Raw genomic sequence first — 14,414 nt, forward strand, 5'->3', positions numbered from 1 at the left:
CTATTTACAATAGCCAGGTCATGGAAGCAACCTAAATGCCCATCGACAGACGAATGGATAAAGAAGATGTGGTACATATATACAATGGAATATTACTCAGCCATAAAAAGGAACGAAATTGGGTCATTTGTTGAGACGTGGATGGCTCTAGAAACTGTCATACAGAGTGAAGTCAGTCAGGAAGAGCAAAACAAATATCGTATATTAACACATGTATGTGGAACCTAGAAAAATGGTACAGATGAACCGGTTTGCAGGGCAGAAGTTGAGACACAGATGTAGAGAACAAACATGTGGACACCAAGGGGGGAAAGCCGCAGAGGTGGTGTGATGAATTGGGCGATTGGGATTGACATGTATACACTGATGTATATAAAATTGATGACTAATAAGAACCTGCTGTATAAAAAATAAATAAAATTAAATTTAAAAAATTTTTAAAAATGATAGAAAGCCTGATAATTAAATCCACATAGCTTACATAATCTAATATTCAAACCATAATCCAATATGTAATCTAATCACATAATTTAATACCCAAACCAAAGGTAGCATAAAAATGGTAGATAATAGGCTATTCTTATTTACATATATACATACATATTTATGTATATATGTAAAAATCCTATATAAAATATTAATAAGTCAAATTTTTATGTAAATAAAATGACTGAAAAATGTTATCTCAGGAAAACAACAAAAGTTCAACATAAGAAAATCAATTCATTTACTTGACTATAATAATAGCTAAAAAGAGAAAAATATGTCTGCAAAATATCTGTTCCTGATTCAAAAAACTTCCTATACTTGGAATGGAAGCAAACTTCCTTAAATAGATAAAGAGTATGTATCAGAAAAGAGTTAACAACATAATTAATATTTAAACTCTAGAAACATTCCTATTATTGAGGGTTAAGACAAGAGTCACTTGTATTACCATTAGGTAACATGTTTTGGAGGTCCTAGTCAAGTCTATAAGATAAATACACACACATACATACATACATACACACATATACAATAAATATACACATAAATAGTAGGAAAAAAAGAGTAGAATAATGATCATTATTTGCAAATAAGGTAATAGCATATTTAGATAACCAACTGAATTAGAATTAATTCAGAATTAATTAATAATAGAATTATTATTAGAGGAATATCACTAGAATTAATAATAGAGGCTAGAAAGTTGGGCAGTTACAAGATAAATATCAAGACACACAAACATACACACATTACTTTCCTAGTAACCAAATAGAAAATGTTATTAAAAAAAAAACCTACTCAGATTACAATTAAAATAAAAAATGAAAACACGTTAAAAAAACCCACATACGAATAAATTTATGAAATGTGAGATGAAAACTGTAAAATAATTGTAAGCCCAAACAAAGAATTGAAAAAATGTAGAGAAATTTGTTCCTAGTTGAAAAGTTCCACAAAAATTAGAAATTTAAGTTTGTTGAATGACCATAAACAAAGATAAATGACAGGCTGAAAGAAATAAAATAGACGAAGGAGCAATAACCATATGTCCAAAGAGCTCTTACGAATCAATTTTAAAGAGCCAAATAACCAAATAAAAAGGAACCCCAATGGTTAATAAACATGCAAAAGAGATGTGAAACCTCACTTGAAAATCAAACAAGTGTAAATTAAACAAGATAATTTTTGCGTGGTTTAGAATACGAAAGAGTATGATATACCCAGTTTGGGCAAGGGTACAAGGTTGTAATACACTGTTGTAAACTGGTAACATCTTTTAGGAGGGCAATTTGGAAATACTTATCAAAATTTTAATCAATTCAAGGAGAAGAGTTGCCCATTTTAAATGTAAACCTCATTCCCCATAAATACAATAGCTATCTTTAGAAGTGCTGTGATGACAGAATGAATGTTTTGTAAACTATAAAATGTACACACAACACCCTCCCCCACCCCATATAACATGATCTTATTTTTAGAAAAAAAATCTTTCTCCAAGTTAATGAATTTTATTATAATTTGAGAAATAGCTTATGTGTCAAGGTATTAATATTGGAGGCTTTCTAAATTTATTAAAACAATGTCCTGAAAAGTTCAAACAAAATCTTTCCAAATAAATGACAAACTCCTCTGATCTGGTAAGGTTTAGTGTGCCTACCACTTTTTCTTTCCAGGAACTTGCCTAAGTAGTGTCAGAGGCGGGATGGGAAGAAGGTCAAAAAGAATCCTGGAAAAAGCATGGGAGTCTGAAATAGAAAGAACTGGGTTCAAGTTCTCTTCCTACTTAGCAGCAAGTAATTTGGGGCAATTAAATGCCCTTTTGGTGTTTGTTTCCTCATCTGTAAAACAGGGAGAATGCTGTTTCTTGCATAATTGGAAGTTTAAATGAGATATTATACTAAAATGTTAATTGTTTTTTATAATGCAGGTCTCCTAACTCTGTTTAGTAATGCACATTAAACAAAAAAGGGGATTTCCTCAAGCCTTGCCCCTTCCAAACTTTCAGTTCTAGTTTTAGTCTAAAAGTTTAAGGAAGGTGATTTGTTGTGAATTTGAGAATGGAACATCATCTGCACTGGGCCAGTTTCTAGCCATGAATGCTAGTTAACGGGTGTGCAAAACCTAAAGGCAAATGATCAAGGCAGATCAAACCATATACCCAACAACAAAATGCAGTATGACGCTGGGGAAAGGAGAAAGGCAGGCGCCCTTGGACCTTAAATTTTGTCCAGTTTGAATCCTGCCAATATCTTCATTAGGACACCTTGATATAGTATTTGGAAGGAAGGGAGGGAGCAAGGGAAGGCAGGAAGGTAAGGGAGAGGGAAAGGGGGAGAAAGAGATGGAGACAGTGAGAGAAAAAGAAGGAAAAAGGAACCACAGATTCCTACGAATAATTTGGTGAAGACTATCTAATGGCAAGATCTAATGACAAGGCTTTGGTGGCTGGGATATTTCAAGTGCATTTCTAGAAAATGGCAGTGTGATGAGTTATTCATATACTACCACTAATTTGTACAATATGATATAAAAATAGAAGCTAAAATAACTAAACAAAAAAAAAGGCCTAAGTTCATGAGATGTCAAAAATGATTACTAAATATACTCATGAGTCTAATTGGTAATGAATTTTTTCTACCCTTTTCTTCCACCTACCACTCCTCCATTATATAACCTTAAAATATGCAAACATTGTAAATGTCATTATTGGGTATGAACGCTACTATTAACTGCCAAAAAAGAATATAAAATTTCTTCAAGAATATCTTTTCTTCATATTTTTCCATATAATTAATTTGTAAAATAAAAACTAAATTGACAGATTTCCATTAGGGTTGTTTATAGCATAAAAAAGTATTTCTAACCTCACAGATGAAAGAAACTAGACAGTATACTTTGATTTTGGTAATTTGTTTAATGTAGTAAATAAAAATAATGTAACTATAATAAAAATTAAAATGAGACAAATGCAAAAATTATATTTTAAAAGTAAGCAAATGTATTTGGACTTCTGGGTAAAGAGAGAATATCAAATTCAGGTATGTACTTTTGCTAATCCTCTAAAACAACAAATAACGAGATTTGTTAAAATAGCATAAAATCCACCAGGATGGGGACAGTGGGAGTGTAGTTAGAAATCTGGAAGTTGGAAAGCAGATAGAGGAATGGTAAAGGACAGAGACACACACAAAAAGCTGAAACCTAAACTGGCACTGATACGCCACAATCAACGAAAGTCTGAGGAGTAAACACACCACCATGGAATTCTGGAAGTGGGGATAGAAGGAGCAAAATAAGGAAGTTTGACTGAAAATCTGTTTGAAAAAAGAGGTAGCTCTTCAAATCCCCCACATCACTTCATTTAGCCAGGTGAATGACCTGCCCTAACTCCTCTAAAAGACTACTTAATTTTTTTGGAGAAGGTAAAATGAGGGTCTTTTCAGTGGGGGTCATGAGTCACATGAAGGGAAATGACACCAGATGGCAACTTGGATCTAGAGGAAATGAGGAGCACTAGAAATGGTAAATTTGTGGTAAATATAATAGGTAGGCATATTGTTTTCATCTCTTCTTTAAAAGATATGTATTTCAGGGCAAAAATTATAACAGTATTGTAGGGTTAAAACGTATACAGACATAACAGATATACAATTGCACTAAGAACAGTAAAATAGAAATATAATGTTGTAAGATTATAATATTCCTGATTGAGATAAAGATGGTTATTATAGCCCCTAGAGCAAACCTTGGCAACATTTTTCTGTTAAAGACTAGATAGTACATATCTTAGGCTTTGCTGGACATATGCATCTAGCACACCTAATCAACTCTGCTATTGTAGCGCAAAAGAAGAAAAACCCAAAATAAACTATCTAAGCTCCCAACTTTAGGAAGACAGAAAAAGAACAATTAAAGCCATAATAAGTAGAAGGAAGAAAATAATAAAGAACAGAAATCAATGAAATATAAAATAAACATATACAGAATTAATCAATGAAACCAACTACTGGTTCTTTGAAAAGATCAATAACATTGGTAAATCTCTAGCTGCACAGATCACAGGAAAAAAAGAGAAGACACACATTACCATTGTCATGGAATAAAACATTAAACCATAAGAAGGGGGAACATAATGAAAAACTTTATGAAAATAAATCTGACAACTTAGATGAAACAAATTCCTCAAAAGATACAAATTACCAAAACTGACAGAAGAAGTAATAGGAAACTTGAATAACCCACTATCAACTGAAGAATCTGAATTTGTAATAAAAAAACATGGTCAAATATCCTAAGGAATCTACAACAAAACTATTAGAACTATTTTTAAAAGTTTAGCAAGATTGCAGGTTACGTCTGCAAAAACCAACTACATTTCTACAGATCAGCAATGAAAAATTGGAAAATGCAATAAAACTCCAATTCCACTTACAAGAGCACCCAAAACAATGAAATTCTTAGGGACAAATTATTTTAAATATGTGTGAAATCTGTACACTGAAAACTGTAAACCATTATTGAAAGAAATTAAAGATCAAAATAAATGAAAGTGGGAATGTAGACTAGTACAACCACTTTGAAAATAGTTTGGCATTATCTGATAAACTCAAAGAAATGTATTCCTTATGACTCAGCAATTCCACTCATAGGCATATACCATAGATAAACTCCTGCATATGTGCACTAGGATAAGCTTCAAGAATGTTGATGGTTTCACTGCTGAAAGTAGCTAAAAACTAGAAATGTCCTCAATATCCGTTAATAGTAGTATGAATAAACTGCAGTATATTCATGCAACTGAATACCGTACAGCAATGACAACCTACAGCTCCACATAGCAATATGAATGAATCTCTTAAAAATAACATCAAATGATAGAAGCCAGACACAAAAGATTTATCATGTTATGATTCCATTTTATATGAAGTTCAAAATCAGGCCCATTTCAACTCTAGCTTTCGGAGTAAAAACAATGGTTATCTGTGAGAAGGAAGGGGTTACATGCTGATGAATATAATAACATAAATTGCTAAAAAGAAAATGAAAATATTTCTATTCCAGGATAGATTTCAACTTCAAGGACTCACATCATGTAATCTCTGTGTTTCCTATGAGGCAATTACTTAAAATGTGAGAAACATGAAAGACAAAACAAACTGGAAAAAGACTACCTAAGATGTCCAACAAGCTATCCAACAGATGTACTATATCACAAGCTCAGGAAAAAAGTCTCTATGCTAATTGAATATTGTTTATCTGAACACTCACTCTGATTCATTACACTATACCTGTAGTGAGTATGATTAAAAGCCCTTCAAAAGACACATGTGGTGCATCTTAATCTTATTTACAAAATAACTCAGGTTGCATCATGAATAAAAATGTATCCAGAAGAAGTGCCCTGAATACATGTCTGCATTTTAAAAAATCTTTTGGAATACCAATTTAGCATTCGTTCCTGGTTACTGATTTATTCAATAGGGCTTGAGTGTACATGCCCACTTTCTTCATAAGGAGAGATTCTACCAGGTAATGCTTTCAGAAATACGACCCAAAGTCTCACTAAAATCATTCTCTCACAGTTTCTAATATGAATTTATAGTGATAATACCAAATGAACAAATATTATCAATACACATAACACCCCAGCTTCACAAAAAATTTAAATCCTAGATGTGAACTGAATTCTAAATAGAAACTATTTTATATTATGATTCTATTTTTTTAATGAGTTAAGTTTTTTTTAATTTATTTTTATTTTATTTATTTATTTTTGGCTGTGTTGGGTCTTCGTTGCTGCACACGGGCTTTTCTCTAGCTGCAGTGAGTGGGGGCTACTCTTCGTTGTGGTGCACGGGCTTCTCATTGCGGTGGCTTCTTTTGTTGCAGAGCACGGGCTCTAGGCACACAGGCTTCAGTAGTTGTGGCTCACGGGCTCTAGAGCGCAGGCTCAGTAGTTGTGGTGTGTGGGCTTAGTTGCTCCACAGCATGTGGGATCTTACCGGACCAGGGATCAAACCTGTGTCTCCTGCATTGGCAGGCAGATTCTTATCCACTGTGTCATCAGGGAAGCCCTGATTTTTTAAATTGAGATAAAATTGGTATATAACATTATATAAGTTTCAGGTGTACAACATTATAATTTGACATCTGTATATACTACAAAATGATCAGCACCAATAGTCTAGTTACCATCCTTCACCATACAATTGACCCCCCTCACCCATTTCATCCATCTTGCAACCCCCTTTCCCTCTGATAACAACCAATCTGTTCTCTGTATCTGTGAGTTTGGAGGGGTTTTTAAAAAATATTTATTTATTATTTTTAGCTGTGTCGCGTCTTTTTGTTGCAGCATGCAGGATCTTTCATTGTGGCACACAAGATCTTTCGTTGTGGTGTGCCGGCTTCTCTCTAGTTGTGACGCATGGGCTTCAGAGCACGTGGGCTCAGTAGTTGCGGCACGTGGGTTCTCTAGTTGTGGCGTGCAGGCTTAGATGCCCCACAGTATGTGGGATCTTAGTTCCCTGACCAGGGATCGAACCCATGTCCCCTGCATTTGAAGGCAGATTCTCAACAGCTGGACCATGAGGGAAGTCCCCTGTGAGTTTGTTTTTGTTTTGCTTTATTTGTTCATTTGTTATTTTAAGTTCCACATATGAATGAAATCATACAGTTTTGTTTTTCTCTGACTTATTTCACTTAGCGTAATATCCTCAAGTTTCATTCACAGTGTTGCAAGTGGCAAGATTTCCTTATTTTCATGGCTGAGTAATATTCCACTGTGTACATATACCACATCTTCTTTATCCATTCATCCTTCAATGAACATCTAGGTTGTTTCCATATCTTGGCTACTGTAAATAATGCTGAATGAACATAGGGGTACATATATCTTTTCAAATTAGTAATTTTGTATTCTTTGGATAAATACCCAGAAGTAGAATAGCTGGATCATATCATAGTTCTAGTCTTAATTTTTTGAGGAATCCCCATACTGTGTTCCAATAGTGGCTGCACCAATTTATATTCTCACTAACGGTGTACAAGAGTTCCCCTTTTTCTACATTCTCTCCAACACCTGCAATTTCTTGTCTCTTTTATAATAACCATTCTAATAGGTGTGTTTTTTTTTTGCGGTACATGGGCCTCTTACTGTTGTGGCCTCTCCCGTTGCGGAGCACAGGCTCCGGACGCACAGGCTCAGTGGCCATGGCTCAGCCGCTCCGCAGCATGTGGGATCCTCCCGGACCGGGGCACAAACCCGTGTCCCCTGCATTGGCAGGCGGACTCTCAACCACTGTGCCACCAGGGAAGCCCATGATTCTTTATATAAGAATAAAAGGGCTACCTGTGTTGATACCAACGCATCTATTTCATTATTTCATTTCCTTTTTTATACTTCATGACCACATCTAAATAAAATCCATTTTATTTTTCCCCACAAATTAGTTCCCCTCACATTATACCTGCCCAGATACTCACAATAACATTTTAACAACTACCTCAGAGATAAACTGAGATTCCACCAGAGAAATGAATCAAGAGTTTCAATCACATCAATACTTCAACAGTTACTTATATGAATAACTTTGTCTTTTTTTTTTTCTGGCTGCACTGCGCGGCCTGTGGAATCTTAGTTTCCTGACCAGGGATTGAACCCGGGTCACGGCAGTGAAACCACCTAGTCATAACCACTGGACCACCAGGGAATTCTCTGAATAGCTTTTAAATGATAATAAAAATAATATATGACTCTTTAATTTGCCATACATATAAATTTTTAAATAAAAATTTATATAATTATATACCTCTTAAATAAAAAACTTACCCTCTTCCTTCTGCCAGTACCTGCTCTGAGCACTTTTGTCAAGGTTGTAGAGACAGCCATACACCCATCTGCTCTCCGACCCACTAACTGTTAAACCCAAAGCTACAAGCAATAAAAAGGAAGTAACACTGTGAAACGACAATCCAATGCTAAACTAAGGCCTTTCACATGAGAGTTTTATAAACGATGAGTGTCCAAACTGGTTGAAAAATATTTAATATTAAAAAAAATTAAAAAAATTAAAAAAAAATTAATATTAAAAAAAATCAGGTAACTCTGCATAATAAAAATAATGGCAACGAAAAAGATACCCAGTTTTTCTTAGGAAAAAAAATTCTCAGATACCATTTCCTTGAAAGGTATTTACTCTAGAAAATAGATTCCACTAATACTGATCCTGTATTAATACTGGTAAGGAAAAACAAAGTTTCGTTTAAAAGGAAAGATTTGTGGGACTTCCTTGATGGTCCAGCGGGTAAGACTCTGTGCTCCCAATGCAGGGGGACTGCGTTCGATCCCTGGTCGCGGAACTAGATCCCGCATGCATGCTGCAACTAAGAGTTCGCATGCCACAACTAAGAAGCCCATGTGCCGCAACGAAGATACCACGTGCTGCAACTAAGACCCAGTGCACCCAAAATAATAAATAAATAAATATTTTAAAAAATAAAAGGAAAGATTTGTAAAGATAACATCCAATATTTTAAGCAGTACAACCTAATTTTTTTTTAAAAAAAGAAGCAGGAGCAGCTGTAGCACTACCATTAATCAATACTACTAATTCTTCTTTTTTTTTTTTAAAGGTAAGAAAGTAGCAGTACTACTTCTCAAGGAAAAGATTTCTGAGAAGTCAATAATGAAGTTGGATTTGTCTGACTTCAGGGTGGCACCAGCTCCCTCTTTTTGGATATTTGGAAGTACACATGACAAAAGGACATGGCTGAAATCCTGACATGCCCACCTCTAATTATTAAGGGAATAACATAATAATTCATCATCACACACACCTATCAATCGTTCTAAGATTAAAGGAAAAACAGAAGTAGCTCCTCACAAAAGTGAATGGAAATTCCTCTATTTTAAGACATCTGCTGTAAAAAGATATTTGATTTGAAACCTCTTCTGTACCTATTCCAATCATCTGATAACAAAACTTGACCTCAAGTGTGGTGGGAAAGTGATAAAAAAATGTAATTTTAATTTTACTTTCAAAGTTGTAATTTTAGAGAATCACCAAATAAATTGGTGGTTTATCATCATGTTTGTTAAATTATTACTCTTGTTAAAATATTACAAGAGCTCTGGTTCCACATATATATATTTTATATATATATATATATATATATATATATATATATATATATATATACTTTTACCAAGAATCCTTTCCCTAACTTTGAAGATACTATACCATTTGAGTGTAAAGGTCAAAACCTAGACTAAGCCTCTCCTGTAAACACAGATACACAATAACCCACTTCTGATATCTATCTGACCAAATCACAGTGTAGGTAGTAAGTAGGGCACAGCAATAATCAAAAGCATATACTTTGGAGTTGGATACATGAGCGTTTAAATCCTAGCTCTGTTATTTATTAGCAGTGTAACCTTGAGTTTCGATTTCATCATCTGTAAAATAGAAATAATAACACTGCCTACTTCAAGGGGTTGTTATGATTAAATGAGACAGCACAGGCAGCACACTGTCCTACAAATAATAAATGGTGGCAGCTACTGCCCCTTGTTTTTTCCAAGAAAGGGGTTGTATCTCACTGCTCCTAAAACATAAGCACACATTGTGGTGGTGTGGCTGTTTCACATATAAACTATCACTTTATATACATATATTGTATATATAAATTATTATGAATGATTTTTCAAAAATAATAACTTAGTAGTTGAGAATTAGTAAGTCTAAAACATGGTGGTGATCTCAGCAAAAAGGGTAATTGAGATGACTTCTCTATGTAACAAAAGAAATCTGAAATAGAGTCTAATTTAGAAGCTCCCTTTTTCTGAAACTTAGTCCACTAGGCCATGCAGTCCTAAAACTGAATGAAAAAAAGGAAAGTCTGGTAAGGAACTCAACAGTTGGTAAGTAGCAATGTGAGAATATGTTGCATTTGATGGGGAAATAGAAAAAGGATTTGCTTCATCTTGTATTTCTATTAACTCTGTTATATAACCATTTCTCACTAAAAAATTTAAAGATGCAAAATGTGACAATTCATGGAATAAGACCATACAAATTAAAACATAAACTTCAAAATTTTAAGGCTGCCTCATGCTCTTAACACACCCTGCTACCTCTCAACCACCCACACTGGTGGATTAGCCATAGCAACCTTTTCTTTCTTGCTGCCTCCTCTGCCTATACTTAGCTGGTTCAGGCCAAGAAAAAAGCAAAGCTAGGAAGTAAACATACGCACCTTCAAGTATTTAAACATATGTCTGAATACTCCGCCAACTGCATTCCTGAATCCAGTATACGTTATTGTGATGGTTTTTAGAATTAGCCTTGCTCCTTGTCCTACTTCACCATGGCATCTCATTCGCGGGAATATGATTTGTTCTTCCTTGCTACAAGGCTCAGTGACTTCAGGAAAGGGTTCTTGCTTTATTTGTTGGTCTCCCTGCAACTGTACCCTCTAATAGTGAGTTATTAAACCTATTCAATACCTGCTCTGACTCCCTGACAGCTGGACTGCTGACTGCCCACCCTAAACTAACCAGGACTTGGGTTCTACAAAGACCTTGACTAATCACAGGTCACTCATCCTTTCTTCCTTGGAACACACGTCCCAATTGTAGATGGAATAACAGAATCCTGAACCTGCTCCCATGTCTAGTCCCATGTTCCCCCTGATGCAACAGCTCTGCCTAGATTTTATCATTCTTTTGTCCCCTGATCCTTCTCGAGTGTATGGCTTACCAAGTGCAGTAGTTAAGAAAAGGCAATGCCCATAGAGCCAAGGTAGTTAAGTAAATAAAACATGACTAAGTATAAAAGATGGAGAGATGGTGAGGATTTAAAAAAAAAAAAAAAAAGCGTGAATGAGGGAGACAAACCCAAATTCCAATAAATGTGACACATTGGGCAAGCTTTGGTCTTCCCCCCCTTCACATGAGATGAGTGAGATGATTAGTGAAGTAATCCCAATCTGTGAGGCTGAAAAAAAATCATCCAAACATACCTTCTTTCCAATTCACAGACACTGGGGATCCGTTAAATTTTCAGAGATTTAAAGGTTGGGAACTCCTGGACTCCATCAAAGATTCTCAGTAGGTTTTAAGGGATTTATACCTGAGATGGTGGCATGGCCAGAGCTCTGACAAATCACAACCATATACATGTCATTTTTCAATGAGGCTAGATGGTCACCAAGGTCTCCTACAGATCTATGATTCTGTGATTCTGATCATGCAGACTTCCATATACTGATGTTGTGCTCACAGAGGTATGCTATTGGGGTCACCTCTCATAAGGAAGATGGGTTTGCTGCATGTCCTCTGAATGGCTTAAAATGTTGCAGCCTGTATATGCAAAACATTAGCAAGGTTACATCCCCCCAACCCATCCATAAAGAATCTACTGAAAAATCCCTAAGAGGCCGAGACAGTGATTGCTATAATTTTGCATGTTTTTCAGTGCCTCATTCAGCAACCTTGTAAAAATGCTTTGCATGGATAAATGGACCACATAAAGATTGAAGCAAGTCTTAACTAACAAACCTAACCAAAAAATAGGGTTACAAAGTCTGAAAACTCCTTAGTAAGCTCAGAAAGTTTATCGATTGAAGTGAACCTTAAGTTGGTACTAAATGGTGGGTAAGAGAGAACAAAAACTGATTTAAGCAAGGTGTTGTCATACAAAATAAAAATTGAGAAGTCATGGAAAATGAATAAAATGTAGAAAATATGCATGCTAAATTAGAGAGTTGGGTTAATGAATGAAGATAGCCAGCTCAGGCCTACACATACAATATGAAATTGAAAGTGTAGCTCTCTGTACTTGAAGTCAGAGATTTCATCAAATTCTGTACTATGAGCTAATCATAATTAGAAAAAACATTGCCCTTTAGAAAAAGTAAGCACATCAATCAATCACAGAGGGGGAAAATTACTGGAGTGTCCAATGAAGAAAGATCCTAGGTTAATAACGGCTGGGAGTTTAAGAGGCCTATATAAATACATGCAAAATTCTGAATACATGCATTTTTAGGACAAGGGAGTCATTGCTTTCTTTAGATTCTTAATGAGATGATGGTCCCAAACTGGCTAAGACTGCACCGATTTAAGTAAAAATCCAAAGTCTTTTGAATACCCATTTGTCAGAATTTAAGAAAAGAAAAACTTTGTAAATATAAACTGCTACCACAGAAATGGTACTGCTTTTATTTTTGGCTACTTTTCTAGGGCTGTGTATAACTTATAGTACTTAGTGCAAAGCATGGAAATATCACAAAGTATAACAAATGAGAGAAAAAAGGTTTTGATTTGACAAATAAAACTCAAACTATACCAAGTTGCATATAGAGAAGTAGGTGTTTCATACGACCAAAGTAACATTTAAGGGACAATTAACATTCAAAGTCAATAGTAATTAAGGACCTACTGTAGAGCACAGGGAACTCTGCGCAATACTCTGTAATGACCTATGTGGGAAAAGAATCTAAAAAAGAGTGGATATATGTATAACTGATTCACTTTGCTGCACACCAGAAACTAACACAACATTGTAAATCAACTATACTCCAATAAAAATTAAAAACAAAACCCAAAAAAGTCAGTAGTAAACAACTGTTTCCCCGCACGCTGCTCCTGAGGTGGGGCCAGTAGGCCAAACTGATAGTACAATATTGCCCCCTACTGAACTGTACTAGTAAAGATAAACCTAGAAGAACAGGACTTTAAAGTGCTTACTTTTAAAAGGACCTACTTGGAATGCTCTTTTCCCATCAATACCAGGTTAGCCTAATATTAGCATAAGTCTGGGTTATTCACTCTATGGTAATTTTAGTGTGGCAGTAATGTAATGTGGTGTAGGAGTTTAGAGGAATCAATCATGAATATAAAGTAACATTTAAAAATTACTATAATAAATATTTTTCTTAAAACTATATAGGATCTTGAAGTTTGTAAAGGCTGAACAAAGTCTCTAGTCTAACCAACTATAGGTTCACAACTTCCTTATATATATATATCTGCCAAGTAGTTGCCCAGCCTTGGCTTAAACATTCTGGTGACAGAAAACTCACCATTCCTGAAAACAGTCTATCCTGTTTTGGATAATCCTCCTTACAGCTGAAAATTACTCTATCTCTCCAGGAGAAAACCCCTCAAATATTTAAGCAGGGCAAATTTGTCCCACTAAATCATCTATTCTCCAAATTAAATAACCCAAGCTCCTTTGGCAGCAGCTCCTGTGACCAGGGTTCAGATGTCTCCAGCATTCTAAATGCACTCATCTAAATGTGTTTGTTTCTATTGTTGCTATAACGAATTCCCACAAATTTAGTGGTTTAAAACACAAATTTATTATCTTACAGTTCTTTAGGTCAGAAGCCTGACACTGGTCTCACTGGGTCAATAGGGCCATATTCTTCTCTGGAGGCTCTAGGCTAGGAGGACCTGTTTCCTTGCCTTTTCTAGCTTTCGGATTCCACTCATTTTCCTGGGCTCATGGCTCCCTCCCACTATCTTCAAAGTGAGCAACACTGCATCTCTCTGACCATTCTTAAACAATCACCTTTTTCTCTTACCACCACCTCAGCCAGGAAGGGTACTTTTAAAGACTCACATGATTAGGTTGAGCCCACCTAGATAATTAAGGATAATCTCTGTATCTCATCATCCTTAACCTTAATTACTTCCGCTCCCTTTTTTAAAAATGCAAAATAACATATTCACAAGTTTGGGGGACTACTACAAAATGCCTTCCCATTTGTATTTGCTCCTCCTAAAGTAGAACATTCCATCTGACTACGGTACTCTAGGAATGGTCAGCACTGAGTAAAAAGGATTGTCACCTTCATCTTTTCAGATACTATACTTCTAATATCTGGATGAAAATCCAGAGAACTTATCTAATCAC

The 14,414-nt window shown here is 35.3% G+C and overlaps 1 protein-coding gene across 6 annotated transcripts in view; it reads right to left on the minus strand.

Annotated features, from left to right (window-relative positions):
* The window catches only part of PUS10 (pseudouridine synthase 10), a 68,313-nt gene that overhangs the window by 43,533 nt on the left and 10,366 nt on the right, over window positions 1–14,414 (minus strand). The gene's annotated exons all lie outside the window — the stretch shown is intronic.

The sequence above is a fragment of the Leucopleurus acutus genome (assembly GCF_964270905.1).
Source record: "Leucopleurus acutus genome assembly, chromosome: 12".
Classification (NCBI taxonomy): Eukaryota; Metazoa; Chordata; class Mammalia; order Artiodactyla; family Delphinidae; genus Leucopleurus; species Leucopleurus acutus.